This window comes from Monodon monoceros, unplaced genomic scaffold (genome assembly GCF_005190385.1).
Source record: "Monodon monoceros isolate NGI ecotype Baffin Bay Population unplaced genomic scaffold, NGI_Narwhal_1 Super_Scaffold_1, whole genome shotgun sequence".
In the NCBI taxonomy this organism is placed as follows: domain Eukaryota; kingdom Metazoa; phylum Chordata; class Mammalia; order Artiodactyla; family Monodontidae; genus Monodon; species Monodon monoceros.
Window position 1 is genome coordinate 24,040,756 of NW_021703765.1, and position 26,955 is coordinate 24,067,710.

Sequence of the window (26,955 nt, forward strand, 5' to 3'; positions counted from 1 at the left end):
CTACTGAAGCCCGTGTGCCTAGAGCCCGTGCTCCGCAACAAGTGAAGCCACTGCAAGAGAAGCCCACGCAACGAAGAGTAGCCCCCTGCTCGCTGCAACTAGAGAAAGCCCGCGCGCAGCAATGAAGACCCAACGCAGCCCAAAAAATAAATAAATAAACCTGTTATGAAATCTTTTATAAAGGCAGTTAATTGAACTTTTTTGAAATTCAGGGGGGCGGGTTGTTATGAAGTTTACTCAAGTGAATCTAATTCAAGTTTGCCAGGAGCACTAAATCATTCACTCATCTATGTTTGGCTTGTCACAATTCTCAGTGGTGCCCACATCCCACAAATCAGGTCTCTAACAGCTCCCAGGGATTTTCAATTCTCAGTCCCCTTTCCCTCCACGAGTGTGCCTTTCCACTCAAAACTGTGCACACTCTGGAAATTCTGAAAAAAAAAACGTGTTCTGGGCTGACTTGTGCTCCACCCCACCCCCCAAATTTATTTGCTGAAGTCCGAACACCCAGTACCTCAGAATGTGGCTGTACTTGGAGATGGTGCCTTTAAAGAGGTGATTAGGTAAAATGCGGTCATTAGGGAGGGCCCTCATCCAATACAACCGGTGTCCTTATAAGAAGAGATTAGGACAGACACACACAGCGAACACCATGTGAGGACACAGTGAGAAGTGGCCATCTCTACACCAAGGAGAGAGGCCTCAGGAGAAACCAACCTCTGATCTTGGACTTCTAGCCTCCAGAGTCATGAGAAAATGAATCTCTCGTGTTGAAGCCCCCTCTGTGGCACTTTGTTATGGCGGCCGGAGCGGACTCACACAGAAGGAGAGTCCCTGTTCCACTGCTGATGAGCTGTGGGACCCTGGGCAGGGCTGCCGCTCTGGCTCAGGGCCCCTCAGTTCCCCTACCTCATGGGGGCAGGAGGGGGGATTAAATGCAGGTGCTGTGAGCTCACTTCCCCCTCCCTGGTTCTCTGATGCGTGGACAACGTCCTTCACCCACAAGAGAACGAGATTTCTCTCTCGCTTCATGCTGTCTCCTAGGTCAGGAAGCCAAAGGGAGAAGGAGAACCTGACACTAATAGCCTGGATTTTTTTCTTGATTTAACACTGTATTCTTCTTTTTGTTTGTTTAAAGCATCGTCATACCTATTCGTAAAATTAAGACTCACAAGCAATCTGTGAAACAGCCAGAACTAGAAATCTCACTTTCATTTTACAGATGAGGTAAACTGAGGTGTCTCTAGGGAGTGATTTATCCATGGCCCTCATGACTCGTTGGGGAAGGACCCCCGTTCTCTGGACTCACATCTGTCTGCTCCCAGCTCCCTCCCACCATCAGACACCCTAAACACTTGCCATTACCGGTCTACTGATCTGTTGCAAAACCTTCAGTGGAGCCCAGGTGCAGGCCACATGAAGCCCCCACTGGCCTGCCCTGCCCCCCACCTTCTAACCTCTTACCCGCCCCATGGCCAAGTCCATTGTAACAGACCAGCCGTGCTGCCCGAAGGACTCAAGCCATGCTCACGTGTTACCACATCTCTGAGAACACCTTCCCCACTTCTTTCTGACTAGCTAGGAGCCACCTCATCCAGGAAGCCTTCCCAGACTACTCTCAATGAGTTCTTTCCACGGTGCTCTCAAGCCCAGCCATATGAAGTGACTCTCAACAGACTTGCCCTTGTTTTGTTTGTATTAATTGCTTAACCATGTCAGTCTCCAGGGAAAGGAACACATCTTCCCACAAGCCCCATGTACCTGGGCACAAAGAAAACACTCAGTAACACTTGTCGGTCTATCAGAAGACCAGTCATGGATAAGTTACCTCCACAATATAAACATGTTCGGAAATAGTTATGTACAAGCTCAACTTCATAAACAGAATCCCATTCTTCCCTGACTTCTGCCACGTTGGAAGAGTGCTGGATGCCTCCTCTGCCCAACTGGCCTTTAGTGACACGGTTTCTCCTTCCCTCTGTCCCTGGACACCCTAACTACCCCACTGTCCCCGCCTCTCTGGCACAAAGCCAATGATCCTTAAACCAATGTGTGTGTAACTCCGCGAGTTACTATTTAAAGATTTGAGAGGTCTTCCTTTAAAGATGACCTCCTATTATAAGACTAGACCTCAAGGGCAAGAATTTTCTGTTTTGTTCACTTGCTATATTCCCAGCACCTAGAAAAAAGCCTGGTACATAGACGCTGCTCAAAAATAGCTGTTGAGGGACTTCCCTGGAGGTCCAGTGGTTAAGACTTGGCGCTCCCAATACAGGGCACACGGGTTCGATCCCTGGTTGGGGAACTAAGATCCCACGTGCCGCATGGTGTGGTCAAAAAAAAAAAAAATCAAAAATATCTGTTGAATAAATTTCTTGAATAAATAAGACTATTAACTCTTTGACTATCTGTTTCACAGACTTTTAAAACATTTAATGATTGAATGAGAATCAAAATCTACAGTCTCTCAGCCAGGCCCGAGTGAGGTAGGCTGCTGGCTGTGGGGTTTTGTAAGCCAAATAGGAGTGCCCAGGAAGCACTGTCCTTTAGACACAACTCCAGCAGTATTAATCCCTTCTCCAAAGCCCCTCTCTTGTCATCTACCCAGAGCTGTCCATAAGGGGGTTTGTGCAGCCTTTCCAAAGCTTTCATTTTTTGCTGGGTGAGGAAAAGACTCCCACCCCAAAGGGAAATGCCTCTCAAAGAGGCATTTGAGAGGAAGAGGCTGTCCCAGCTGTCGCCTCCAACAGTGAGCAGTGGAATGAGGTGGCTGCCCCCATGGAAGGATGTCCCCACTGTGCTGGACCAACCCCCCACCTAGCCCCCAGCCCTTGTGAGGACAATCCCCACACACAACAACTCATCTTGGCCATGAAAATCGCAACTCTTTGCCCTCAAAGTGCCTCCCCCAAGGTGCTGGCCAGGCTCAGGACCTAATCTTGGGTTTTACGTCCCCTCTCTTCCCTACCAGCTTTGGGGAGGCCTATGGTGTGCCGCTCATTGAAAGGGGCACAAAGAGGAACCCCAGATGAGACCCAGAGGCTCAAAAACAGGAGAGGAATTCTGCCAAAGCACACACCAGGCAGTCCCAGCTGCTGGGACTGAGACTCTGCATTCCAGCACAGGGGGTGGAGCGGGTACATCAGCCCTAGGAGATCACTGGAATGTCATGCGTGGGGGGCAGCATACCTAAAGGGTATGATGCAGGAGGCACCTGCACAGGCCACAACCGCAGGAGATGCTGGAGGTTCCGAAACCCCAGCCCTGTGCCAGGGTTGGATGTGAGAGCTTCTCCTCTGCCTGGCTAATAATGCGAGCCCTGCAATCTCACAGCACGCCCTCCAAAGCCTCCAAAGGCTTCCTATGAGTCCAAGTCCAAGTCCACCAAGATCCGGCCCCATGATATTGCTACCGATGGCTTGGTGCTCTCCCCGTGTTCGCTCCCCTCCAGCCCCGTGGCTTCCTGCTGCTCCTCCAACAGACCAGGATCCTCACCCCTCCATGTACTCTCCTTCTTCAGGACTCTGTCTTTCCCACTCAAGTCACCACCACCCTCCCAGCCCCTCCAGCCCCTGGCCCTGCCTTATTCCCCTTCACAGCACACACTTGTGTCCTTGTCTGTGGTCAGAAAGCTCCATGAGGCTCTGACCCACTCACGGCTGCACCCCCAGCGGCTAGAATGGGGCCTGGCATACTGTAGTACATACTGGTTGAATGAATGAATGAATGAACTAATGAATGAATGAATGAACTCCTTCCTTTACACACCACACACTCCCACTGTTGATGGCTTTATCCCTTTGGGTAGGTATGTGTACACATGGTGACACTGCAAGCGTAGTAGTGAGGCAACGTTGGGAGCCAGAATGCCCAGTGCCGCAGCCTCGGTCTGTAAAATGGACAGACCGCCAAGCACGCCAAGGTCCCCAGCTGAAGGGTCAGCCCTACAGGTGGCCTCCTGGTCAACCACCCTGGCAAAGGAAAGGGCACTACTCCAGGAGGCTGGACCCCGAGATGTGTGGTGTGAGACAGCCATGCAGCCGCGGGCCCAGCCTTCTCATCCTGTATGATGCTTATCTGGGCACGGGTTTTACCTGCATTTCTGGATGGTGTGCCTGAGCCACGGAATCAGTCTGTTCCCCACAATGTCCGGCACATAAGCGGGGGTTACTACCACCCCTCCTAAGAGCTCACATGTATTGTCACCAGGTACATGTGACAGCTCACTTCAGCCTCACAGTGGCCTCATGAAATAGGCGCTGTTATGACCCCACTTTACAGAAGAAGGAACTAAAGCATAGAGGCCTCGTCCCTGGTGTCTATGGCTGGTTCCATGGTGTGGTGGAAAGAACACTAGATTGAGAGTGAGAGGACATAGCCTCTGGTCCTGATGTCAGCTGCCAAGTGCTATGTGAGACTTTTAATCTCTCAGAGTATCTGTGTAAAGTGGCCATAATTATAACACCAGCCCACCCCACATATGGTGCATGAGAGCACTTGGTAAATTCATAAAATACGACACAAAAGAGTGGCAACTGACGCTATTTAAGGGTGCAACGATCCTGGCGATTTCTCAGGTGTTTCCTTTAGGAGGAGGGAAGGGAAACCCCAGACAGAGGGAGGCACAACTAAAACTAGATACAGTTGTCCCTTAGTATCCACAGAAGGGTTGGCTCCAGGGCCCCCGCAGGAAAACCAAAATCTGCACACGTTCCAAGTCCCTTAGAACCAGCCCTGGGAATACACGGATTCAACCAATGTTAGATCCCGTAGAATTCTGGATCTAAGGTTGGTTGAATCCGAGTATACAGAAGCTGTGGATACAGAGGACCAACTGCACTCTTTGCAGAGAAGGTCCCGCTGACGAAGGCGGTGATAAGACAGAGCTGCGGGATCGGGGTCTGTGGAAAACAGCAGTGACGTCGGTAATAAACAGGACTCGAAACAAAATTTAAAACCAAGCTAGTTAAGTATACAAAATTATTTAGCACAGCTGCCAATCAACCAATTGCTATTAAAGGGGAAAAGGGATACAATGTGCAAAACTTAACACAGTATTTAAGGGATGAGGTGGAGAGGATTCTTCACTTCAAACGTACTTTAATGCAGTGGTGGCCCCATATTTTCATTAACATTTTGTAAGTTGTTGAAAACACAACCACACACACTAGTAAGGTATCTTCAGTGAGAACCAAATTTCTGTTTTCCAAAACATCCCCTAAAATAAACAGCTTCACTTATTCAAGTACCTGCTGCTTTCCATCGACAGTTAATTGTGAGATGGATGAGGTTAAATATTCTTTAGGCTAAGTTAGAACCAGGCTTTGGGGACCTTCACAGAGGCCTGGGAAGGGGGCCGTCCACAGCACATGGAGCCGCCCCAAGACTGTACCCCACCCAAGCCCACCCCTAGAGGGCCTCCACCACCACACGTGCAGTCCCAACCCCCAGGCCCACAAGGCCCCCACTACCAACCAGGCGGCAGGCAAAGCATATGGGAAGAGAAGGGGTACCACCCACTCCCACAAAAGCCCCTTTTGCTTTAGGACCTTCTAGCCTTTGGGATACCCAGCGATCGAGTCCGGTCACGCCTGAAACAGGCAGGAACGGGAGGGAACAGGAGGGGGAGGCAGGAACGGGAGAGCGGGAGGGAACACTTCCAAAAAGCTGGCTCTGAGAAGAAGGAAAACCCCGACCTGAAAAAACTGAGGGACAGCAAAGCGTGGCCTGAATGCAGCCAGAAAGAAACTGGAAGCCTTTTTAAAAAGACTTTCCTCCAAAGAGAGTATCTCTGGAAAGGAACTGGGATTCCTGGTTGTCAAGAAGATTATTTTATCATTTGGGGGGTGGAGGGGGGCAGCGAGAGAGGTGTGCGGGCGGGAGGGAAGCACCCACAAAGAGCCTGCCCTACGTCCCCTCGGGGGTCCCAAGCCCACTGGACACAGACCTAGGAGCAAAAGCAGGGGCAGCAAAACCCTCACAATAGAAGAGACCCTTCTGTACAGGGCAGAGGAGCTACAGGCACAGGGCGCTGTCCCTAGGAATCAGGAATCCTCTTAAATCGCTAAATTGAAGAGATACCATTATTGAAACCAGCCACAACACCACAGAATAAACTCTCCGAGATCCCAGTCACCTTCAAACTAACCACCAAGATCAAGGTCAGCTTCCCACTGGCAATAAAAGTGAGTCACCCTCACCTCTGCTGCTCCAAAGGACAGAGAAGGCTGTATTTCCTCCCTGAAAACTGCCCTTTATGGGGAAGGTGGGCTCAGTCAAGGCAGCTAATCTGCACAGAGGAAGACCCCCAAGGGCCCCTCGGCAGCCCCAGGCTCCCACCTCTCCGAGAAATGCTGCCACTAATCTTTTAACTCCCCTGAGCTGACTTATTGGTTATTGGTAGGAGGGAGCTGGGAAGGTGACATTCACTGTGGAAAGTTGGCCCTCGCTGAATTTTATGGCTCAATTCTGAGGTAAGTCACTCTGGCCCAGAGAACTGACTCCACGTAGATTTACTAGTTTTAATATTGTTTGGGGCTTTGCAATTAATTGAAAGATGGCTTCTTCCAGTTATTGCTCTGAAATGTGGACCCTGGTCTCCGAGCACTCATTTTTATTGGGCCTAATTATGATCATTTGTCTGGAGTCCTCCCTCCCAGGGAACAGAGCTCTCTACAGTTCCAGGCTCGCTTGAGATCCCAACAACCAGGATCACTTCCTCTTGGGGAAACCCGAACAAGCTAAAGTGCCCCCTACTTGTGAGCTTAGGACCCTATAATTTGCTAACCTTGCAGGGGTTATCAGATATGGCCCTGGCGGTTCTGGGGGCTACAGGGAGAGAAGCCAAAGGATGAGTGGAAGATGCTGAGCATCCCCACACCAGTTCTAGTCATCTGGCCTCCCTCTTTTCACATTAGGCCACCAGTGAACGGCACTGAGCAGTGGGTAAGAACATGAACTCTGGAGTCAGACTGCTGAATTCGAAGCTTGCCTTTGCCACTTATTAGCTGTGTGACCTTAGGCAAGTTACTTAACCTCTCTGTTAACACTGTCTCAATTTTCTCTAAAATGGGGATGATAATAATACCCATCTCACTGGGTTTTTATAAGGATTAAAATAGGTTGACAATTTAAAAGTACTTGGTACAGTGCGTGGCACAAGTACTAGAAGAATTGATTTATTCTAAAAGAATTGATTTATTGGTAAATTTATTTGATTTATTGGTAAAGTTATTTGAAGAAAGAACCATGTGTTCTTTGAAATGCGAAGTTTGAAAACCATGTGAAGTTTGAAAACCATTATTCTACAGCAGGGGTCTACAAACTTTCTGTAAAGTGCCATAGAGTAAATATTTTAGGTTTTGTGGGGCCACATGGTCCCCGCTGTGACCAGCAAAAGGCAACCACGGCTGTACATAAAGCAACAGGTGTGACTGTGCTCCAGTAAAATGTCACTTAGGAAAACAGGCATTGGGCTGGTTTGGTCAGCAGGCTGTAGTTTGCTGACCCCTGGACTGGACCAAACTCCCTGTTTCACAGATGAGGAAAACAGAGTGAGGAGCTCCAGGCCAGGGCACACGTTAAAATCAAGAGCCCCAGAAAGGGAAAGAGAAGTCATCCCCACTGCATTCAGAGCAGACATGCTCACTCTGTGTTTCACCAGTGGAAAAGGACACCCTGAGAAAAAGTGACGCTGAGGCCATTGCTGTCCATCTACCGTACAACCCTGGGCTCCCTGAAGGTGGGCACGGCGTGGGGTGTCTCCCTATTCATCTCTGCAGCCCGCTGGCAGCCAGTGCAGGCTCTTGCCACAGAGAGTTGCTCCAGGAAGGCCAGTAACCGTGGACAGCCCTGCCTGGGGACGACTCCCACCGCCAAGGCCAAGCGCCTGCATGCCTCTATTTCAGCGAATTCCTGCACGCCTCTATTTCAGTGAATTCTGGGATTGACTGATTAAATGAAGATGCCCACATACCTGTGACAAGGGGAAGCCACTTTTTAAAGGACTAGAATATAAAACGGACATTTAGTAACTATAACAGTGTTTAAATGATACAAACGGGGTTTTACAGGCATTTCTTTTTGCATCCCCCCCATAAAAGACTGCAAGATGAACTCTAAACCTCCGTGAAGGTCTGCAGGAAGGAAGGACACTCCTCTCCTGCGAGACCAGTTCCTGTGGTTTAAAACATGGCCCCCAAATCTCTGACACCCCACCCATCAGGAAATAGGACCTATGTCCCTTCCTCTTGAATCTGGCCTGGGTGACTGCTCCACGGATGGTATATGGAAGAGACACCGAGGATTCCAGGCCAAGCCTTTGGGAAAGCGCAGCTTCGCCTTCCTGTTTCCTGGGACGTTCACTTTTGGAACCCAGCCACATGCCTTGAGGAAGCCCAAGCCGACCCGTGGAGAAGCCCACATGGAGAAGAACCAACAGCCAGGACAACTCGCCAGCCTCAGGAATGAGCCATCCTGGAAGTGGATCTTCCAGCCTTGGTTGAGCCGTCTCAGCTGATACCACATGGAGCGGACAGACGTGAGCTGTACCTATTGAGCCCTGCCCAAACGGCAGGCTCCTGAGCAGAATAAAGGATTATCACTGTTTAAGCCACTAAGTTTTAGGATGGTTTGTTACACAGCAATAGTAAGGAGAATAGGCTCCTCTTAATTTCAATCATTTGCTCAGGCTACAAAGCCACCTGCTCCCACAGATAACACAGCAAAACATTCTTTTGTTTGTTAGGATTTGGGGAGATGAGGTAGGAATGCAGACCCCAGATTTAATTTTCTGTTATATTAATAAAGGAATGTGATATTGTGATATATAAAATAAGAACTATATTTTTGGTCTTCAACCATCCCGGGACATATAGCACCTAAAACCCTTGGAATTTGTTAAGAGCTTTAAAGGTGTCTTGATATTCATAACAAACCCCTTCCACCACAACTAGGTTTATGTTAATGAGGTGACCTTTGGAAACATAAGGATGGGGGCTGGCTGCCAGGGGAGCCAACCATGTGATTGGAGGGTAGAAAATTTCAGTCCCACACCTGACGAGAGAGGGGCTGGAGACTGAATCGATATACAATGGTCAATGATTTAATCAAGCATGTAACGAAGCCTTCCTAAAATCCCCAAAAGACGGGGTTCAGAGAGCTTCCAAGTTGGTGGACATCTGGGGATTTGGGGAGAGTGGTGTATTCCAGGAGGGCATGGAAACTCTGGGCCCTTTCTCCATACCTTGCCCTACGCAGCTCTTCCATCTAACTGTTCCTGAAATTGGTAATCTAACAAGTAAAATGCTTCTCTGAGTTCTGTGAGCTGCTCTAACAAATTAATAGGACCCAAGGAGCAGGGTCATTGAAAGCCAGTCAGAAGCATAGCATCTGAAGTTTGGGGGTGTGGGGGGGGGGTCTAGACGTAGGACTGAGCCCTTAACCTGTGGGATGGTTTGTTACACAGCAATAGTAAGGAGAATAGGCTCTAGGTAGGTAGTGTTAGAAGAATTGAGTTGAATTGGAGGACACCCAGCTGGTGTCAGAGAATTGCTTGGTGCTGTAGAAAACCCCCATACACATCGTACTGGGAGCAGGACTGTGAGGGGCTAAGATATTTGGGGAGAAAGTAGAAAGAGAAAGTAGGTCTCAGGAGGATCTGAAGAAAGGACAAATATCTTTATTAAAAAAGAGAATTTTGAAATTGCATGAGCACATCAAGAAATTTGAGAATGAGACCTCAGAGTCCCAATGTAGATGTAAGATGACAGGTGGGAGAAGTCCTGATTTCACATATTCAAATGCACATCCTGATTTTGGGTTCAGAAAACAGGGTCACCATTGCTCACAGTATGGAAGAGAATATGCTGGCCTGAAGTTGTTGAGTCTGGTGTCACAAGCGACTGCCTCAGCTTCAACATAACTCTTCTAGATAATCGGAATTTACTCAAATGCAGACAGTAGAACTTTGTCGGGTTCACAGGATGGGCTAGCTCTAAAATGCACCCCTTAGTTAACCTTAGACAAGAGTATTTACCACTGGTTGGAGAAAGGATGTCAGACAGAACATTCTTTATTGCAGCACATTTGATGCGAAGATGATCTTTCTGACAATTAAATATATTAACCTTCATTGTGCTGAAGTTATTCAGGTGCCAATTAAGAAGTTTCTGGTCATCAAAATCCTGGATAATATAAGTTATTATTTAAAAGTCTAAATTTGCTTTTGAAAGAAACCGGACACTATATAAAAGGATTCTTTGCTTTACAACAATATTTACTTAGGTTGTCTTTAGGTAATGACCACCTTTCATGAATCCAAATTACAATCACATGTATAGAAGTTTTGTTTCTAAGTTTCAATACTTAGAAACCTGCATTTGTTACATGAAAAGAGGTAGCCTTGGGCTGAAGTCGGTCATGTATTATTCAGAACTCACCCAGTGCCAAGTGACAGAAGCCCAACCCAAACTTGATTTTGGCAGCATTTCCCAAAATTCACCACCTTGGAGTTTTCTGTCATGGCTGGGTACCAGGTGTAATGTTATCATTGACTTTGTCTTGACTTTTTATTAAACTAAGCTTCCTGCTAAGCAATAATGAAATCACAAGTTCCATGTACTAGTTATGTTTTCTTTCTTTAATGCACATTTAAATGAATACGCGGCTTTAAATTGTTAACTTGTTCCTAGATATTCGACTGAAAATCAGCCTATACTCCCCATCAGTGGTCTGAACACAGTACTTAAAGGCAGAGGAAGGAGGTTTACTGAATGGAGAACCAGCCCTTAATTTGTTCTCTCACTGATGAGTGTGGTATGTGACCTTGGCCAAGTCACCTAGTTCTTCTTGCTTCAATGCCCCCATTAGAAGAAGCGCATTAGCCCTGCCCACTCCCACTCCTCATAAGAGCACCGGTGGGGGGCGGGGGGGCGGTAATAACCCCTGGTTTTGCTGACAGCCGCCCATCCATAGCAGTCACGGTACTCAAGGTGTCCTCAGCCACTGGGATCTGAAGGCCTCTTCCTGGCCATCTGAATGCTGGAGCCAGAGAGCTTCGGCTTCCTAGATCTATGGAGGTCATGAGCAGGCAGCTGAGTAACTGGGAACTTTGAAAGACACTCACCTGCTTTTCTGGTTTTAAAATCTATTGCAGATACCTTAAGTAAACTTAGCTCTAATGAGGTAACTAAAATCATTAACACCCTGTGGGGATAAACCAGGGGCTGGGCTGCCAGAGGATTAAAAACCAGGGCCCTGAGATTGTCCACAAGCAGCCTGGCCAACCTCATCCTAGTTCTTACTGCGCTGTTTTCAGGCTGCAGAATCCTAGAACAAGGCCACCACCCTCTCCTCACCCTCACCAGCACCTGCCGTCTACCTGGGTCTCATGGGAAATGGAAACAAGATAAGGCTAAAGACGCAGAGGTCTTTGGCTCAACATGGGATCTTTTAAGGTGCGCTGCCCCCGTGGTTGGTTTCTCTCTGGCATGAATGAGACTGCAGTCAAGCTAGAGGGAGAAAGCACATCGTATCACTTACCATCAACCCTTTCCCCACACCCTCTGGCTGATATAACTCAAAGCCCACATACTTAAAAGACCTAGAAGGGTGTCTGGCACAGGGTGGGGATAATTTCTACCTTACTGAAAAAAATTAATTTTATAGGGAAGGAGCAAACTGTCAAACCATAGGTCCAAATGGCCAGTTCAGGTAGATCTAGAGCTGCTACATCAGGTGCGGGCAAATGCCGAAGACGACATCACAGGGATTCCTCCTCCCCTACACCAGTCCATGCTGAGGATATACTCCCTGCCTCAGAGGCCTGGCACTAGGAACCTCAGAAGGAGACAATCAGGGACGTTAGATAGTATCTCATCCAGTCCCTCAGGTCGCCGAGGAGAAAACACCCAGGCGCAAAGTGACTTGCCCAAGTCATTAATGGCAGACGTAAGACCAGTGACTTTCCCAGAATGCCACAAGAGGACCTCAGCATAACCTGTCAGTCCCCGTGTGTGATGGTTAAGGTACAACACTCAAAATAGCAAAACAGTCTATGCCGCTTATTAGCTGTGTGACCTAGGGTAAATTACTTAACCTCTCTGTGCCCTCATTGTCTCATCTATAAAATAGAAGGCTAATTAAGATAACACATGTAAGGTGCTCACGAAGCACTTTAACACAGTAATACGTAACAAGTGTTAGGTTTTTAAAGTTATTATTGGATTGCCCCAGGGTTTCAGCAGAAATACCACCTGTTCAATCCCTGAGGTGGCAGACATCCACCCCACCCCACCCCCAAACACAGCGGCTTACAGTGCAGAGCCCAGGCTCTGGAGTCACACAGGCCTGGATTTGGAGCCTGGCTTTCATAACAAAATAGCACAAACTGGGTGGCCTAGACGAGAGAAATTTATTTTCTCACAGTTCTGGACACTAGAAGTCTGAGATTAAGGTGTCAGCAGGGTTGGTTTCTTCTGAGCCCTCTCTCCTTGGCCTCATAGATGGCCACCTTCTCCCTGTGTCCTCACATGGTTGTCTCAGGTGTCCTAGTCTTAATGTCCTCTTCTTTTAAGGATACCAGTCATATTGCATTAGGGCCACCCAAAGGACCTCATTTTACCTTAGTTACCTCTTTAAGGGCCCCATCTCCAAATACAGTCACATTCCAAGGTCCTGGGGGTTAGGACTACAACATACTTTTAGGGGGGGATACAATTCAACCCATAACAGCATGGTGGATTACCTTTCTTCCTCTTTAGGAAAGGAATATGTAGAGACTCACAAATCCTTATCCAGGGCACCGTGCTGTGCCACACTGAACTGGTTTGGAATCTGGAGAGCTGCCCAAAGTGAACAAGTACCTCCCCTCATTCTACAAATACTCATTTTGCTTTAAAAAAGATCTGCGTTCCTGGAGCAGGGACCCTGTGGCAAGCACTGCCCTAGCCCTATGGGAAATCCACAAGTGACTCAGACCAGGATATGATCTTCAAGGTGCTTATGATCTCCGGGAGCAGATCAGGCAAGAACCCAAGGAAGGGTGGGAGTGACGCAAAGGGCTAAGTGTGCTAAAGATGTACAGACCGAAGGCTGGGATGGAAGAGGAGGACAAAACTGACCATACAACAGAGTATAGAAGAGCCCAGAGGGCACTTATTTGCTCCAGGGGACTGGGTGGTCTTCCCTTGGCCTGAGCTGCTTGTTTGTATCAACAGAAGGGGATGATGGTTTGGGGAGGGGAAGATGGTGTCCCCCATAATCTTCCCGTGGCCTACATTCCCCACGGCCAGAGTTCTCAATTAGCAGGGGCAGGAGAACTGACTCTGCAGGATCCAAGGTGTCCAAGCCACACTAAGAAGCAATTTCCTCCCTCAAACCCCACAGCTGCCAGCACAAGTGACTGCTGTCTATCATGGACCAGCCAGAACCTCGGCCCCTTAGGTATCTCCAGTCCTGCTGTCAGGGCCACCACCAACATAGGTTCCCTCCCTCTCCCTCCCTCTGGACAACTCTGTTTGCTCGGCTTCTCCACCTGGCCCCGGTGACCGGAATGCAGAGGGGCCACTGGGGGAAGAGGACATAGAACCTACCTGAGACCACACAAAAGACCTCCACGAGACACCTAGGGTCCTACACTCCCATATTACCTATAGGTTAAGAAATAATAATTACTAGAAAAGGCAGGATTATAGTGAAAGAAAGAAGAGTAGTTGCCAGAGCCCAGGGGGTAGGTTTGTTTTCCTTATACCTCAAATATATTATAAGAAATTATTTTATAAAAAAATATATCTCAATAAAGCTGATACATCCCCAAATGAATAAGTAAAATCACAATGAAACTTGGTGAGGTAAACAATCATTGCTTACCTACCCATGATCCCCCTCTCCACCTCCTCGCAGGCACTTCTCCCTCTTGCTATAGATGAGGCAGAAAACACCAAAACTTGCTTTATCAGCCTCCATGGTGAGGTATCGACCCGTTTCTCTTCAATGGAACTTGATAGTAAATTCTAGCAGGGGGATTCTGGGCAAGGTTTTCATGCCTGATACATTAAGACACAAGGATGGTACAGCCTCTGTGGAAAATGGTATGGAGGTTTCACAAAAAAACCTAAAAATAGAGCCACCATGTGACCCAGCAGTTCCACTCCTAGCTATATATCTGAAAAAAACAAAAACACTAATTTGAAAAGATACATGCACCCCAATGTTCATAGCGATATTAGTTACAATTGCCAAGATGTGGAAGCAACCTAAGTGTCCATCAGCAGATAAATGGATAAAGAAGATGTGGCATACACATACATACACACACACACACACACACACACACACACACATACACACTGGAATACTACTCAGCCATAAAAAAGAATGAAATTTTGCCACTTGCAGCAACATGGATGGACTTGGAAAGACAAATACTGTATGATATCACTTATATTGGAATCTGAAAAATACAGCAAACCAGTGAATATAACAAAAAAGAAGCAAACTCACAGATACAGAGAACAAACCAGTGGTTACCTGTGGAGAGAGGGAAGTGGGGAAGGGCACTATAGGGACAGGGGATTAAAAGGTACAAACTATTATGTATAAAACAAATTAAAGGATATATTGTACAACATGGGGAATATAGCCAATATTTTTAAGAACTGTAAATGGAATATAACCTTTAAAAATTGTAAATCACTATATTGTATACCTGTAACTTATATAATATTATATATCAACTATACTTCAAGTAGAAAAAAAAATTTTTTTTAAGACACAAGGAGAAACTCACCTTCCTGCCTGCCTTCCAATACAGTTGCGTGAGAATGTGATATGTGGAGCAGTGGGAGCCATGCTGTGACCATGAGGGGTCAAGCCTGAGCCAGAGGCCAATGTGCTGTAAATGGTTGCCTGGAAGGTTAGAACGAGTCCTTAAAATTATCATTGACCCACTGAATTAATCAACTTTAGAACCCCTACATTCAGCCTTCTGGCTAGATAAGTCTATAAACATCTTGTTTTTTAAGTCACTGTGAGTCTAGTGCTTTTACCTGTAGCCAATAACATCCTACAAACCAGGTGGTTTTCATCTCCCCAAACTTCCATCTCCAGCCCCAACACTGAGATCATAGTGAGATATAAGATAGAATCTTGTGGCTGTAAACTGAGACCCATCAGAGTTCTTAGTCCACAGTCCCCACAGATAAAGCTTTCCTCTCTAGCCCCAGAAAAACAGGAAACAGATGCCAGTTTCTCTTGCAGCCAAGCCCCGCCCCTCCATTAGGCCTACGTGCGTCCTGTAGTACAAAGGACTGATGACAGTGTCAGGTATGACCCACATGCACTCGCCCTCCCCGGCTCATGTGGCCATAAGCCCCCATTTGCCCAGGGCAGTCCCAGTTTATATCTGTGTCCTGGCATGATTACTAATGGCACGCCCTGTCACTCTCAAAAGTGCCTCCATTTGGACAAAAAATTATAGTCATCCTACTTCTGGCTGCCTCAGCACACTTTTCTTTCTCTTTACCCAGTACTTCTCACACCACACAAACGTGGCCATTCTGTCTTCCCCACCAAGATGAAGACAGGAAGTAGGGACCCTGCCAGGTTCGTCTGAATTCCTCCGACCCACTTCAGGCGTCTGACGCATGTCCGCTAAACCAAACCAAATGTTAACGGAGGTAACAGGCTTAGGGTAAAAGGTTTGAGGCAGGGCTTCCCTGGTGGCGCAGTGGTTGGGAGTCCGCCTGCCGACGCAGGGGACACGGGTTCGTGCCCCGGTCCGGGAAGATCCCACATGCCGCGGAGCGGCTGGGCCCGTGAGCCATGGCCGCTGAGCCTGCGCGTCCGGAGCCTGTGCTCCACAACGGGAGAGGGCACGGCAGTGAGAGGCCCGCGTACCCCAAAAAATAAAACAACGTTTGAGGCAAACCAGTAGAATGTGAGCATGAAGAACAATTTTTGGAAGGAGAAGAGGAGAAACTGGGTACTTTCCCAGAATCCCTGCCCTTCACCACTGGGCCCTGTCAGGAGCACACATCCGGGTATCCAGCTGGCTGATGCAACCTCGCGACAAAGGCAACGCATGCTCCTCATAACACAACACGGCACCTGTTAAATATATGAACGTCACAGATGCCAGCCAACCTGTGAATGCAAAGGATTCCTCAAAGAGCCCGGGGCACTGTAGACAGACACCAGTGGGACTCCTGGACCACACATGTAGTGGCCATCCAAAGCCACAACAGGTCTGAGGTTTCAAGTTTCCAGGGAAGATTCTTCCCCACCCCAAATCCAGGCCAAGGCAGACAAGCTCCCCCCTTGCATACAAGCTCTGCCTTGCATGCTGGGAAAAACACTGTCATTGTCAACACCGTCCTGTTTGGTGACACATCAAGATGCGGATTGTCCAGCAGGCCACCTTCTTGATCTCATGGTTCAAACTTGTATGCATCTCAGCAAATGACCCATGAATACGGCAAAGGCCTGTGGGTTCTCAGCTCGTGGTGAGATCATGACATTGCCTACCCCAGAGGAAGGCCCTATAAGGGAATAGCACAGGAATGCCTGCCCCACCCACTCCCGGATGGAACCACACACATTCTTTCTGAATAACTTTAGCGCTCAATTGTCACAACTACAGTAAGGCATTTCCCCGGCTCTGCTGCCCTTTCTCTTTCCCTCACAGAAGTTACTTTTTTTTTTTTGAAACCCCACATTTGTTTATTTAGTTATTTTTGGCTGTGTTGCGTCTTCGTTTCTGTGCAAGGGCTCTCTCTAGTTGTGGCAAGCGGGGGCCGCTCTTCATCGCGGTGCGCAGGCCTCTCACTATCGCGGCCTCTCTTGTTGCGGAGCACAGGCTCCAGACGCGCAGGCTCAGTAGTTGTGGCTCACGGGCCTAGTTGCTCCACGGCATGTGGGATCTTCCCAGACCAGGGCTCGAACCCGTGTCCCCTGCATTAGCAGGCAGATTCTCAACCACTGCGCCACCAGGGAAGCCCCAGAAGTTACTTTTATTTAGTAACACATACCGACAACACCTAGCACTGTACCCAGTACCTAACAGACACTCAATAAACGTCAGCTCCCTGCATCAGATTCCTGAGTCACTCACTTACAAACTGAAATGTATTCTGGGTGCTGGAGGAAGGAACTTGCTTCTCTAGTCTGGAATCTGAAAAGCACTGAGCCAAAGCTTCTCAGAACTTCTGCATCACAGCCAGCTCAGCAAACCTTACATCTCGTCTTCAAAATCTCCCTCTTTGCTAAGGAAGTTAGGATGGAAGTTGGCTGGATTCTCACAGAATCTTAGCTCGACAAATTAAGGCCCTTCCAGCAAAAGCGAGCAAGATGGTGAAAGGCCTCCAAAGCATCTCTCACCACAGCCCATGGCCGAAGGGGCGATGGGTGGAAATAGCCGGGCAGTGCCTGAGGCTCACAGGAGGCCTTCCAGCTGCAAAAGCCTCCTAATGAGGGAAGGCACTGCCTCGTGAAGCCACATACTCCCGGCCACGGGAAGCCTCTGAGCGAGCGCTGGTGGAGACAGGATTCCCACACCAGGTAGGAGACCCACTTGGTGACCTCTAAGGTGTCTCCCAAGTTTGAAACTCGAGGCACTCAAGCCTCTGGGCTTAGGGCGGATAATGTGGCACACAGTCTGGAGGGACCCGGAGCCGCTGGGATCTGCACAGCCACCCTGAGGAGGAACCTGGACAGACGCCTTGTCTGTAAAGACCTGGCCTGAGTCAACAGCGGGGGAGAATGTCTGACATTCCTAGACAGGGCCGTCTGCAGGCTTCTGCTGAGAGATGAAGCCCTCGGGTAGGTGCAGCCCTTCTCCACAGCCATGCACACGCCCTCAGCAGTGTATAAGTGTCATGAAGGCCCTTTTCGAAGGTTCCCGCCAAGGCCTCTTTCTCCTTCTCCTCACTCAGCTCCCCCCATCCCCCCGGGTCCTGCAGCATCTCTCCAAGGTGGAGACCCAAGTCAGCGAAGGGTGAAGAACCCCAGAATCTTCCCAGCTCTCATGAGATCCTGGAGCCCACAGGCAGGAAGACCCCGGCCCCCAAAGGCTTTAATGTGCTAACTCCCTGGGGACTCCTGGACCACACGTGTAGTGGTCATCCAAGGCCACAACAGGCCTGAGGTTTCAAGTTTCCAGGGAAGATTCTTCCCCACCCCAGATCCAGGCCAAGACCGACAAGCTCCCCCTCTCCCGCTTCCATGCCACTGGGTGGACATCTATTCCATCCTCTCTCCAAGCCTGCACACCTTTGCAGGGGCCCGTTTCAGGCAGGGCCCTCCATGCCAACTCCCAGTCTCACCTTGGACCCTGGAGGAGGCAAGGCCAAGAGCTCAGCTGCCTTTGGTTCTGAGGCCCCTCAACACGCCCACAGCCAAACCCACCCCCAGGCCTGGCCTAGAGTCAGTGCAAGCTTACACTTTTGAGTTCCCTGGGGATTTCTCTCACATTCGAGGAGCTCAGCTCTTCTTTGAAAGGATGCTAGTTATATTTCATACAGCATTTCTAGGTGCTTGGTAGTTGGAAGGTTTTGAGATTTTTACTCCTCTATGGTACTAAAAATATTCCAAATCAGTGTTGGAATCCCCTCTTTGGACTTGTTCACGGGAACCTTCTCTGGCTGACCTCACCCCACACCCCAAACAACAAACTCTGGCCACATCCCTGCAGATCCAAATACGTAGGATGAACACCTACTGTGTAGGTCCAAGCATTCACAAATGAAAAGACTGGCACTCTGCCCAAAACACAGCAGCCCTGTAAAAATGCGGCATGGCAGGAAGAGAAGTACCAGCAGGCCTCTTGCATTTAATGTGCAGCCCACTATTTGTCCAGGTTATTCCAGATTTTTAGTGGTTTCATATTTCCACATCTTGTCTCCCAACTAGACTGCCTTCTCCTGGGCAGAGGTCCAGGTCTCCCCTGCCCTTTACTTACGCCCTGAGGGCCTGGGAAGGGCTCTGCTAACCAGGGATGTTAAAAATGACAAGGCCTCTCCCCTAACTCACTTTAAGGCTTCCAGCTGAAGCGTGCTCCTGGCTGTTGCTGGATTCTGCCAGCTGGGCCTCCAGCATGACACAGCATCCCCGCCTGGCTTCCCTGACAACAGCGGCCCGGCCCGGCAGGCGTGACAAAGAATTCTCTGACAATGGGAGGAAGAGGTCTTCTTATTGTCTACAGCAGTCCCCACGGCAGTCACGTTCAGCAGCAGACCATTCCCCACTCCCAGAACTGTAGCTCCTGCCCACATCTCCTCCTCAGGCTTCTACCACGAGCACTGTATTGTCTGCAAGACAGCTCCACGGGATTATCCTACCAGCAATTCAAACTCACCATGGCTAACATTAAACTCACCACAATCCTTCTCACCCCCACCAGAGCAGACCTGCTCCAGCCACCAGAAGGGCACTGCCAGTTAAAGGCCGCCATCCACTGAGTTCACAAGGCCAGAAGCCTGGGAGTCACTGGGACTCCTCCCTTATCCCCCAAAGCTCAGCAATCACGGCCGACTTTACTCCCCAAACGTTTTTAATACGTGGCCTTCCCTCCTCCCCATATGTCTCATCCCCTGGGACCTGAATGCTGCATGGAGCTTGTTGTTCCCTCATCAGCCCAGAGGCTGCCTCTGGCTCCCAGTCATGCTCCCTTCTGGCCCATGGCCGAGTGCCTCGACTCTGCTTAAAGTCCTGTCCTCCATGCTGAAATGTGACGTCCTCAGCCAGGTTCACAAGCTCCTCAGAGCGGGGCTCTGTATGCCTCTCGGCCTTGTGCTTGACTCCCCTGGGGCAGCCCCTTCCTCCAACAGGCAGCCTCGGGCCTCCACGCCTTTCTGCCCACACTCCTTCCCCCTGAAGGTCCTTCTCCAGGTCTCTTCTCCTGGCTAATTCCTTTTCATACATTCAGATTCAGCTCCTGCATCATCTCCCTTAGGAAGGCCCCTCTGATCTCTAAGGCTACAGCAGGTGGCCCTTGTCTGGAAGGCAACTTTCTCCACCACTGCGCTCACCACACATGCTGAATTTAACTGTTTAAGTGCCTGCCTCTCCCGCTAGACAGTGGGCTCTTTGAAGGCAGGAGGGCTGTGCCTGTTCACGGTTGCAGCCCCAGGGTGTAGCACAGAGCTGGCCAGAGAAAGAGCCCAGTCACTATGAGAAGCCCCGTCTGACTGCAGGATCCACCCAACCTCCTTGGTCAGCTCCACCCCGGACCAAGCACACACAATTTCCCCTTCACCATTTTTGGGCCATGGTCCCAACTGAAACCTCTGCCAGGTCTGCCACAGCCACAGACCTACCCTCAAATTCACCTCTTTCATGAAATCATCCCAAACTGGCCCCAGTCCACATATCACTGTTATGATAACTGCCTCCCATACTTTATCCATCCCACCCCCGGGTAAGTTAGCACTTAGGTCTGGCTCCGTGGTTGGACATAAGCCAGCAGTGGATATCATGAAGAAGGAGCTCCAAAAAAAAAAAAAAGAAAAGAAAGAAGCAGCTCCAAAAAGTTCGAGGTCCTCCACTCATAAAAGTGTAATGATGATGTGCCGTGGTGGACCACGTCAACTCAGGACACCAGATTTGAAACCTGAAGACTTGGGGTCAGATCCCTGCTCTACTACTTACTTGTGACTGCGGCATGGCAGTAACCATGGAGGCTCAGTTTCCCCATCTGCAAAATGGGAATAACAACAACAGCCTCACAGGGTATTATAAAAAGCAGATGAAGTCATTTGTGTGAAATAGTTCATAAACTGCAAAGCCAAATCAGGTGTAGGGTATTATGCTAGTCTCCAGTGCCAGCCAACCCCCTATCCAATTCCACTACCCCCACCCCCAGTAGTTCTTCTCCTTACTTGAGTCAGGTAAGAATCATATGAAATATGTGGATCCTCCTCCTAGAAAAATGCAGGTACATAACAGCTTTACAAACCCTTTCAGGAGGTTCCTGAGGACCCTGCCATGGAAAGGGAAAGCCACAGACCAAACTTAAGAGCATTGGAAGGCCCCAAGCATAGACCTCTCTCCCAAATGTATGCTCTCATCCAGATTCCTGGCGGCCAAAGATGAAAGATAGGGCAAGGAAGGCCAGGTTTGAAGGAAAGCAATCTCAAGACTAAAAGCCGAATTCCGGGGCCTTTCCTGGAACCAAAGGGGAAAAAAAAAAAATGCAGAGTTTTTACTCTTTGGGAAGTAAGAACCCCGCTTTTTTTCAGGAAGCACCACCGTACAGAGAAAGAAGATTAAATAGGGCATCAAATTTTAGAAGTTCATGTTCCACTCTGCCAAGGGCTCCCTGTGACTTTGGGCAAGTCATTTCACCTCTCTGGGCCTTGGGGTCTTCAGCTCATCAACAAGGCCCTTCCCAGCTCTGGGTGCCTAGATCTGAGGACGTGTCTGTTCTCACTCTGTTCTGAACCGGAGCTCTGGCCGGGGATTAATTCAGAAACAACAGGCAGCTGTCGATAGTCAGCTTGGGGGTAATTCTGAGAGAAGACCACCATCACAGCAGTGCCCTAAGTTAAACTGCACGCAAGGGGAGGCAGGAGGGCACAAGAGCAAAGCCTGAATGTTAGCAGCTGAGCTCAGGTGACCAGCGAGTCAGCAGTGAGGCCCAGAGGTAGAGGATCCCCCTCAAAGAGAACACCAAAAGGGGCTGCCACTTTATTGGGTAAGCTATGCAGAAATGCCATCAGGTTTGGAGAATTGCCCAAAACTGCAACTTGCCCGTCTGTTTAGTACCTCCTGTTCTTTCTCTGGGCTCAGGATTCTCTCCCCATCCTAACCACCACCTCCTGCTTCCTCCTTCATCATGTGAACTGCAAACAACAGAACCTTAAAACAAGGGCAGTGAATGCAGGGGACACGGGTTCGAGCCCTGGTCCGGGAAGATCCCACATGCTGCGGAGCAACTGAGCCCATGCGCCACAACAAGAGAAGCCACTGCAACAAGAAGTCCGCGCACTGCAACAAAGAGCAGCCCCCACTCACCACGACTAGAGAAAGCCCGCATGCAGCAACGAAGACCCAACACAGCCAAAAATAAATAAATAAATGAAATTTATTTAAAAAAAAAACAAAAACGAAACAAGGGCAGTGGACCCCAAAACTGAGATGAAATTGGAAAACAGTGTCAAAGACCCGGGAAGTGAGTTGGAGAATGAATAGATTAAAAAGCAGACTCATATTAGAACATATCCATAGGCCTGTGAGACAGAAACTACTAAACTCAGGCAAGGCCTGAGTGAGACCTTGACCAAAGCCACTGAAGACAGCCTATCACAGCCCATTACTGTCCAGCAGAGCTGGGGCAGGAGCACAGAGAACAACTTGTCAGTTCTTCATTGCTCAGCAGACTAAACTGTTGGTTGGCTTCAGGGTCATCTCTCATGAGCTGCCTAACCTCTACAGAAGGACAGACCTCTAGGGCTCACCTGGGAGGTTCCAAATAGTTTGAAGTTCAGAGCAACAAGGCTCTTCTTCCTCTGCTGCTTCCTTCTGCATTTGCTGTAGCACAGGGACTCCCATTATGAGTCCCTTGCAACCAACATATGTGAAATTGACTAAGTCCCAGGGCGAGTGCTTTAAAATATTTATGATTTGTTCCCTCCTGCAGGCTCTGAATCATCCGTTTTCTGCACTGCAAATTAGCTGTTTCTGCTATCCTATCTTTGTGTGCCCCAAACACAGCAGAGTATCTAGACTACAGAAGGTGCTCAACAAACATTTGCTGGACTTAAAATCTTACATTTATCTCCACAGCTAGAAGATGTTTTTGCCAGGCAGGGCCACTATGTTAAATTTTCTTTGTAAGCACTTCAAGATAGACAAACATGTTGGTGTTCAATACATATTTGTGAACGAATAGCTGATTATCTGACCAAACCTAATAACCCTCCAGGCTCTGTCTTGAGAACCTTCACGTGCGAGAACTCTGAGAAATACATACAGTTATGTAGGAGCTCTTTGTTCTTTTCAAGGCTTCCCCATCCCTGGAGATGGAGGGGGCAGGCTCCTGGGTGGTTTCTCAGGAGCTATACTTTAAACCCACGGTTTTGGAACCAGTAAGTAAAGAATAAACCTTAGATTCAATAAAGACCCCACGAACACACCCACATGAACACAGGCATGTGTTGCAGAAACATATATCCATATGTATTTATCACATGCAGGTATACATACTGCATGTATCAAAGCTGACGATCATTCACCAACAGTAAATTATCAGATGAGTGGTAACAACAGCAATGCACACTTCTGTTTTTTAATACTTATTCTCATTAGGACTGGTAGCAAACCAAGTGTTTTCTGACAAAGAATAAATACCATAATTTACTCCCTTTCTTGGGTTCAGTATTTCCTGAGGTGCCAAGACCTACACTTTAAGGTGGTCACTATTTAATTAAAAGCCATAGTCTGAGAAGTGAAATCACAGAAACGCCTCAGGCAAGTCACATCAGTTTTTGAGCCTCAATGTGCTATTCTGTAAAATGGGGTTAATATCCCCCTACTTCATGGGACCCTCTTAATAAACGCAATGATGCGGTGGGGGACTGCCCAGTAAAGTCATACAGACATATTGCTATTCTGGCAATCTCTTAATCACTGATGACACTGTATCTCAGAATGCGTTACAAAATTACTGCTCCAAGCGCAAATTATCCAGGACAGACACTTGACACAGCAGACGAGTTGATCTGTGTGTAAATCGAATCCTGTTTCAAATACTCTAAGGGAGTGTATCCTGTGAGGGACTGGACATCTTCTAACGTCTGCTCGGTGCGTTCTGTTCCACTATGATTGGGTTTTCTCGCACGCCAGGCAATTTTCTCGCGCGGTCCCAGCATGCTCATACCGGGATCCCTGAGGTTTACGGCCCAGACCCGGAGCTGGACAGGAGGAAACAGGCCGGACAGCCTGCGGCCCCTCCCCGCCCTCTGGGCGGCTCCTTCCTCTCTCCTCCAGCTCGGGCGGTCAGCGGCGCTCGTGCTGTGTCACTTTCGCCATCGGGAGCCTCCAGCCGCCGCGGAGCCCGCAGCTCCAGCGGCTTCCTCCCTTTGCGCGCGGGCCCCTAGCCTGGGAGATAATCTCCGGCCGCAGAGACCCAGCGCCGAGCGGACAGAGCTGGCAAAGGCATGCGGCCGGCTGGGCACCCGGCAGCGGCGCAGGAGGCAGCGCGGGGCTGGGCCCGGGGCCGGTCAGGCCGGACAGCCTTTGGCCCCCACTGTCTCCAGGTCGAAAAATTGGGAGGGGGTGCGCAGAGCGCGCTGATTCTCTCCAGGATCTGCGAAGGCGGCAGCAGGCGCGGGCACGAGCACCCACAGAGCGCCCCCGGCCAAGGGTCAACCGAGGGGCGTGGGGGGGCAACGCGCGAGCGCCCGCGGCTCCTCCAGGCCCAGCCAGACCAGCCCCCGGCGCCACCGAGTAGGTGGACAGTCTGCCGGATCAGGGGGGCGTCGGGACGCGAAGGGAGGGTTACGCAACCCCAGGGTCTCCCCGGGCCCCCAGCCGCACGACTCCCCTCTCCAAGTAACCCAGGCGCGAGCGCGGACACACACACCACTACGAGCCCTGGCGGGACCGATACCCCGAGCGATCTGGGCCCAAGCGCGTCCCCACGACGCCGCGGTCTGCGGTCCCCGCCCCCCCACACACGCCAGAGCGGTGTGTACACACACAAACGGCTGGGCGCGGGAGGCGACGCCTCACCCCCCGGGTGGGAATGCACACCGCGCCGCCAGCCACCCCTCCCCTTTACACGCCGCAACCCCCTCTCTGTTCACACCTGCCCCCAAACCCCAACCCTGAAAACTCCACGAAACCAAACAGCCAACGCCGCCCACAGGAGGGCCTCAGACTCCCGACTGTCATTTAACGTCAATGGAGAGACGTACCCAACTCAGATGCGCGGTCCCCGGGACGCCTCCCTCAGATGCACCCAGGCTCCAGCATCCGGCCCTCAGGGACAGCACAGCTCCGCCGCAGACAAGCCACCGCTCCCCCTGCCCGCCGCCCGCCGCCCACCCCCACACCCCCACCACGGCAGGCGTCCGGGACAGTCACCTGCTCGCTGAAGGACCCGAGCCGGAACCCGGGTCACCAGCCACCGCGAGCTGGCTTTTCAGAGCCTGTCAACTTAACCCCGGCTCCGCCGGACAGATCTGTTCCCCAGGCCCAATTACCCCGCGGCGACAGGAATGAATAATAATAATATATATTTTTTAAAGCCAACAGAATCACCGCCGTGGGGAATGTCCAAAGCCGCGACCTCAGTGGATCTACTGATTCGGGTTCCTCCTCTGCTCCCGTCCCCCGCGGCCCGCGGGCTCACCGTGGACGGAGGGAGGGTGCAGCCTGTCTAGACGACAGACATCCCCGCGCCCGCGGGGACGGGCGCGCACACACACACGCGGCCGCCACAGACACAATCAGTCACCAGAGAAGGGAGGGGCGGCGTGGAGATACTCTCTCGGGGTCCCTCCGGGAGCCGCCACCCTACCTCAGTGGAGCACGGTCAGAACAGCTGCAAGTTTGGCCGGTACTAAACCAACTGCTTGATGCAGCAAATGCGGGCTTCAAAACAAAAGAGAGGAATCAAGCTCGCTCTCTTCCTCCCCCCGGGTCGGAATCTGGCACATGACAGCGGCTACACCAAGCGGCTCCAACGCGAGCCGGGCTCCAGCCGTGCACCCCCCAAGAACCCCCCCTCCTCACTGGAGCTCCAGAGATACGGCTCCCCTACTGGCGGGGAACCCGGCAGGGAAGGGGCAAACCTCGGGAGGGGGCGAGATCGTGGAGTGCGGTCCTCGACAGAGGCGGGGAAGGTGGATGCGCGCCGACTCCTGGCTGCCCCGAGCGTAGGGAGGGGGGAAGGGGGCTAATTGTTTGGGTCGGTTTTCCCGGATTTATCTATAAGCACGCGCACGTCACGCAGCCCTCCTCGCGGGTCCCCGAATCGATAGGCAATCAGAGATGACTAAAAGAGGGGGGCGGACGGGGGGATGCTCACCTCGGGGTTCCTCTGGCCGCCGCTCCGAGCCCTAGTCGGGGGGTGGGGGAAGGGGGCAGGAAAGGAGAAGGGAGGGAGGAGGCTCGGGAGAGCCGACTCCAGCCTCGAGTTCCGCGCGTCCCGGCTGCGGAGGGGCTCCGGCGCCCCAGCGCACAAACCCAGGCGACAGGGGAGGGAGGGAGGGGAGGGAAAGAGGGAGGGAGGGGCGGGTGGGGGAGAGGGAGTAGAGGAACGAAAAAAAAAAAAAAAAGATCCCCGCTCTGACACAGGGAAAGAGAATGCAGGAGAGTGACGTCCAGGCCCCGCCCTCCCCTCCGGCCACGTGCAACGACTTGAAAGGAAAGAGGGCGGTGGGAGGCCTGATGGGTAATGTAGTTCGCCTTTCTTTACCGGGATGGCGGGCCCTGGAGAACGGGGCGCCGCCGGGACGCCGGGGATGTGCCTGAGCAGCAGAGACAGCCTGTCTGGCCACGCCGAAACCCAACGCCCAACGCCCAACGCCCGTTCCCCTCCCCGCCACGTGCTGGCGCAGCCCTGGGTGGGGACCTCCGCGTGGGGAGAATTGGGGGCTTAGGTGAGATCCAGGCTTGGAGGGAAACATTTGATTTTAAGGACAGGACGGCTTTAAGGATGAGGACTTCCTTGCTTTAAGTGCTAAGTCCGTCGTAATGGCAGATAAAAGAGAGCTTTGTGTACGCACTGGGCGGCCCAAGTCCAGTTATTAACGCTGTATTAAATGCTAACGTCTGTTATTGAGATGCATATGTTATAATTAACATTTGAACATCTCTGTGGCAGGGGCGGGATGTTGTAATTAGATATGCACTTTGCAACCAATTAATTTTCCATTGGCCATGCTAAGGGCTAAGGCTGGGGACTTGGTGACTGGGAGAATTCAATGCAATGTATAATTTAGTAATCACTTAACC

At 50.4% G+C, this 26,955-nt stretch overlaps 1 protein-coding gene across 10 annotated transcripts in view; it reads right to left on the reverse strand.

Annotated features, from left to right (window-relative positions):
* The window catches only part of CTIF (cap binding complex dependent translation initiation factor), a 303,950-nt gene extending 277,724 nt beyond the window's left edge, over positions 1 to 26,226 (reverse strand). For 7 of the 10 annotated variants that reach the window (XM_029218915.1, XM_029218905.1, XM_029218897.1 and 4 more), the window contains exon 1: positions 26,027 to 26,198. The gene's annotated coding sequence lies outside the window, so the exon portion shown is untranslated. Of the gene's footprint in view, positions 1 to 14,788; positions 14,908 to 24,911; positions 24,935 to 26,026 lie in introns of those variants that run through there. The other 3 variants (XM_029218881.1, XM_029218847.1, XM_029218857.1) reach the window with 2 other exon arrangements.
* Between the last annotated feature and the right edge of the window lie 729 nt (positions 26,227 to 26,955).